This window comes from Macrobrachium rosenbergii, chromosome 55 (assembly GCF_040412425.1).
Source record: "Macrobrachium rosenbergii isolate ZJJX-2024 chromosome 55, ASM4041242v1, whole genome shotgun sequence".
In the NCBI taxonomy this organism is placed as follows: Eukaryota; Metazoa; Arthropoda; class Malacostraca; order Decapoda; family Palaemonidae; genus Macrobrachium; species Macrobrachium rosenbergii.
In genome coordinates this window covers 48,258,236-48,264,603 of record NC_089795.1, presented here as the reverse complement: position 1 = coordinate 48,264,603, position 6,368 = coordinate 48,258,236, and positions in this window count along the sequence as shown.

Here is a 6,368-nt window from a genome sequence, read left to right as displayed (position 1 = left end):
ACGGAGGTACAGTATAAGAAATGAAAGGGTTTCAATTAGCGGCCGAAAGGACGCTACTAAGAACCATAAGTAATGCCTACAGTGCACCACGTGAAATGCACTAATAGCACTGACACCCCGCCCCACCCCCCATGGAGAAAAAGGGGTCCAACGATGGCTCTCAATCCCGTAATGAACTGGAGCAAAGGATGGAGGATTTTACAGGAAAATTTGAGTGACCGTACGTAAATTAGGATTGCTCTGGTGGAGTTCATCTATGACTAATGCTATGGTGGAGCCTCCTTCAGTCTTTCAAGTCTTTATAAACACACTTCCAGGCTTTAGTAGCCTTCGAACGTCAGCAAAGCCGTTATATTGAAACTTCCTGAACGATTAAATAACGGCTTTGGCAAATGATAGTGTAAATGTGATTTTCCTCCTTTTGGGGATTTTTCTTATGCTTACAAAGAACACTCTCTCTCTCTCTCTCTCTCTCTCTCTCTCTCTCTCTCTCTCTCTCTCTCTCTCTCTCTCTCTCTCTCAACACCATTTACCAAAAATATTTCCAGTGATAAATGATTCCCCTTGACAGAATATTTGGATTAAGGTTCAACTGTAATTTTTCTCTGACACTCACGGTAGATAAGCCATGATGAATCATTTCATTCTGTGAATATATATATATATATATATATATATATATATATATATATATATATATATATATATATATATATATATATATATATATATATATATATATATATATATATATATATATATATATATATATATATAGAAATATATATATATATATACAGTATACATACACACTATATATATATATATGTGTATATATATATATATGAAATATATAATATATATATATATATATATATATATTATATTATTTATGAGACAGAAACGGAGCTCGAAATGTATAATGCGAATGTTAATATGAATAATTTGCTTGCGCATGCGCATTTCTGGGGTAAGGGGGAAGCGTTGCATTTTGACAAATTATATGGCTCAAGGAAAATGTCATATAGAAGTTGGTCTTGACTATAATCCAGAAGACGCCTCGGGGAGGAGGGGAGGGAAGAGTACGCATGGGCCTCGGAAGTTCGTTTTCTGCTCAACTTTATTCTACAGAATACCCAAAGAGTTTGTTCAGCCTCCGTAGTACTCGTGCTGAAAAGCCATCACGCACAGATATACGTATAAGTTTACTAGGAAGTTTGTGGGTGTTTGAAAGTTTCTCGTCCTGTTCATTACTTACAGATAACAGGCAACGTAAACAAGAAATTATAGAGTTTAATTCAGCGATGAAATGAAGCGAAATGACAGTTCAGAAACACCAAATGGACGAAATGAAGGACTATAAAACAAAAGACTTTGGAATCACATTTCATCCGCCTAAATGATTTCAGTTGAAGTTATATCAGCCATCTAATAAATTCATCTGCAGAAGTCATATATATGGCATCTTCACGAATGAGACAAAACTCCTCAGGGGGCAATTAATTAAATTAATCTAAACCAAAATGATAAACAGGCATCTACGTCAAAAATCAAAGCAATAAGAACAAGACAAAACCAAAATCATTCATATTGTTATGGGAAACAACTCGACGTTGAAATAATCCCAAGTATAATTAGTCATTAGATAACGTTGGTGTTTTGCCTTCAGTTTCCTTGAGGAAATTTTCTGCCTGATAAATTATCTTGACAGCATAAACGATGGAAAATTATTATCAGGAAAAGGTGGAAAACAAATTGAAAACGATTCTAGTTTCAGTGTTTGGTAATTGAATATACTGGATATAAATACAAAACAAGTGAGAAATAGAATAGAAACGTCAGTGTATAAAAAAATGTCAAAGCGATGACCGTCCTCATGCAGACTTAACTAATTGCTCTCCACAAGAAAAATAAATGTAAAACGAGATTTCGTTATGAATACAAAAGTGATAAACAGGAAAAAAACTCCTGTGTAAGGGAAAATAAAATGCCTAAGCGATGAATGTCTTCATACAGAATTCAGTAATTACTATTCACAAGACAATTAAAGATACAAGGGCTACTTGTGATTGCAAAAAACAAATGAGATAAGAATAAAATCACCAGTGTGTAAAATAAAAAAAAATTGTCTGAGCGATAAATGTCTATATACAAAATCTTATTATTACTAACCAGAAAAAAGTAGAAATGAATATAAAACGGCTAGTTGTAATATCTCGTGCTTCTACGACCCTTGTTTTGGATGGCTCTCTTTTCGGGTTTCCATGGTCCTTGGTTGCTCCAGTACCTTTCTCGGGTCGTATTCCTCCTAATCTTTCAGTTTAATCTTCAGTCCAATGGTTGTCAGTCTTAGTGGTTGTGTGATAACTTTCGATGAGCACAGTTTGGTCGTTGGTTCCTTCCTACATCGTGAAGACTCTCCAAGGTTTGGGGCTGATTTTTACGTCAACTGGTAATGTTTGATTAAGTATTGTTGTAGTGTACTTTACACTTGAAACCTGTTCCTCTGTGATGAAGTAGTCGTATTTTACGGTAATTTAAAATAAATCCATTACTTTGCAACTAAAAGCTGCTAATGTTAAGTGGATTCTTCAGTTTTTTGGTTGGTATAAGATAATTGGTCGTATTTTGCTTTGCAACTGAAAGCTGCTTTTTTTTTATGTTTATTACTACTTTTCTGGCTATAATAACTTGAGTACAAAGGAATTACAATAATGACTTTCTCCACAGGCGGCTGAAAAAGATTTTGACCCTGGAGTAGGTTCCACTTTCCGTACTTGGAGGTGAATGGACACGAGAAGACAATTCGGTATAGTATTTTTCCTTAAATTTTTTTAGGTGAGTAAAATAATTATGACATTTATCTTCCTAAACTATCAGCCAGCTAGTCCTGCCCACAACAGGGCCAGAGCCCTGTTGTGGGCAGGACGTTTCTAACGTACGGCGGACCCTGTCTGCCGTACGTTAGGAGGCTAGCTTCCCCCTCCCCTTCCCTTCCTCCCTTGTGTTCTTCAGGATTATTTTTAAGTTTTTATGTAGCAATCTAATATTCCTAAGCATTTGAATTGCCTTTTTAAGTCTGCCCGTACTTTTTTCCATATGAATCTTACATTAAATTTCTTGGATGTCAATTGATGGATTTGTGTTGATTAGCATTCATACCATTTCGATTAATTTTAAGTTTAAATTATTGTCCTTAGTCAGCATTTTGCAAAAGTTTTGTGAAGATAATGGTAGATTGGTGAGGTTTAGGCAGTAAAATCTGGTAGCCTATGCACGAAATACTCAATTAGCTTGGATAAATATTTGTACGGAATATTGGGTTTTAACTTTATTAATTTTGCAGGTTACATGGATTAATAATTTGCACCTATTCGTGTTTTGCAGTATTTGTGAACTACAACCAAACTTTCAATGCAATGGATGGTGACTATTTTCAATGACAGCGTATGATGGGCAACTTTCAAAGAAAATCTTGAGAATTTGCAAAATTTTTAAGTTGGTAATGGTATTAACTTTTTGTAGCTTCTTTGTAAACTTTGATTGGAAGTGGTTTTTTTAATATATTAATAGTTAATATTAGTATTAATAATAGTTAATATAAGTTAAATTTCATGTTTTAATATAAATGTAAAAAAAGTAGCCTTGTTTTAATATACCGAATCTGTTAAATTTTGTCTGGTATGGGAAATTCATATTTCGTGGACATGGCCATTGCATAGGACATAACCTACGATATCATTAAGAAATTACAATTTTGGTCAGCTATGAAAGGTTGGAACGATATGAGCAGAGAAAATTGGATGACATAACCAACGATATTAAGAAATGACAATTTTGGTCAGCTATGAAAGGTTGGAATGATGAGCAGAGGAAATTGGATAACTAATACATAATCTGAAGTTTAGAAAGTTTAATATTTACCTTTGAGAATCTTCAGGTAAAGTTTGATTACTGTAACTGTAGTTGACTGTAAAATCAGTTTGGACGTAATTGGGTAACAAGCGATCAACCCACTAAATTGTTGAAAGATTAATTTGGTTATGAACCAGTAGGATTTGTAAATAATTTGTAAAGAATTAACTTAAATTTAATGAACAAATTAACAGCATGAGCTGACGTCACTGCACGTAGTATGAACTACGTAATATGTGTACTGGATAAACTGTGAAATGTTTAGGTGGAGATAAGCTGGTGTAATACAAGCCTTGATAATTAGGTCCAAACTAACTAGAGAGGTAACAGCTGATCTTACTGGTTGTCTTAATATAACAAAGCAAATGAGGTAAAAAACTAGATACCTTGAACGGGGCATGGACGCTTAACTTTAGGAACTTAATTGTTGAAACCATGGTCATTTAGAGTAAGCAGAAATTTTCTTAGTTTGTTTTTGGTGTTAATTCCTTAGTTTTGAATTTCTGTAACATTGTTTGCTTGGTACAGTACCACTGTCATCTCTAATGAATTAAAATTTGAGTATTGCACATTGGCAGTTAAGTACCAGACTTCAGGACTAGGATAGTTTCTTATACGTAGTTTTTTTTTTAACAGATTATTCTTATTATATTTTTACTGAGCCATGTACATACGGAAAAAAGTTTCTATCGAGGGCCGTTGACTTGCAATTCACACTAACAACGAATATGGTGTTCATTTGAAATGAGTAACAGGAAAAGTAAATTACTGAAAGTCCTGGAGAATCGTTTTAGAGTAGTAAAGCATTGCATCTTCGCTCGAACTTTCGAAGTTCCAATTGTCCAACATCCATAGGGAGATTGTTCCACGGTCCAACGGTTTGAGCAATAAAGGACCTCCGGAAAGTTCGACAGCGATGCACTTTCACTACATATTGTTTGCTCCTGTTCAACAGATCTGGATTTGCTCTCCACAGGAAAAGGGGAGGATTAATTGTGAATGTGAAAGTTCTGCTATAAAACTTGTGGAAAAATTGACAAAAATTACAATAACTTAAAACGAACACCTTTTATGGATGCAATTCAGGATCGTAGTACCAAAATCATTACACTAAGCGTGACTGTTTGTTGCTCTCTGCGCAAAGGGCACAGACTTGAGATGATAATAGGAATATACTTTGACCTTTGTACGAAAGTAACACGCAGCTGAAATGCGTTTACCTAGTCACCGTTTATGATTAAATGGGAGAAATGTACACGTAAGTACACCGATGTACAAAAAAGTACAGTGATGTACAGAAATCGAATTGAGGTACAAGAAAAAGCTGCTTCGCTGCCTGCCTATAACTTGTTAGAAAATAGTCGTGCGCATATACTCTTAATGTTTATTAGCCGATGACATTAGTATAGATTTTTAGTGGCAGACAGAGCTGTTCCTAATAAAATATGTAATTAACTAATGATTGTTTTGTTATACATATACGTATATATACATACATATATATATATATATATATATATATATATATATATATATATATAATGCACATATATACATATATATATATACATGTAATATATATATATATATATATATATATATATATATATATAATATATATATATATATAATATATATACATATATATATATACATGTAAGTATATATATATATATATATATATATATATATATATATATATATATGTTATATATATATATATATGTTATATATATATATATATATATATATATAAAACCATATATATATTAAAATATATATATATACACATATGTACGTAAACTGTAATACTAACGATACCAGTACTAAAATGATGTCTCCTTGCAGGTGATTAATGAGTATGGAATCGTACTTGCATCGCAATGAAAGACTGTAAACAGCTACTCTTCGTTAGAAGTGGAACCTCCATTCTCCTTTTTAAAGAACTGGATATGAAGATGACAACATCCACAGTCAACGAAAACGAATGAAATCAGCCCAGAATTGTTACCTAAGCCATTGTCTGATTTTTCCATATTTTTCATTTATCACATGAAGGCCAGAAGACAAAGGTATGTGAGTCAGTTATTAAGGAAGAAAGTTAATGTGGACTTTGCGGGAAACGTGTAATATTTGGTGCTAAAAATATATTTAGAGGTAAAAAGGAAGAGCTAAGCAAATTGAACAGGTTTTCCAAAGGATCCCCTTCCCTCATTTTCTTTGAAAACTTAGCCATTGAACTCGTGTAAAATATTCTACATTCTGCGCCATTTCAGCATATGATTTCTGTTGCTTTATGTATAAGTAAAAAAACTTTCTTCTTTCTAGATCAGATCCAAAGATTGTTCACCTTCTGGTTCTAAGCACATCTTGTGGGATGAGGTACCATGCCATTTTTAATCCTGGCTGCCACCAACCACAGCCGGCTAACTACTAGGTACTAAATCACAGAT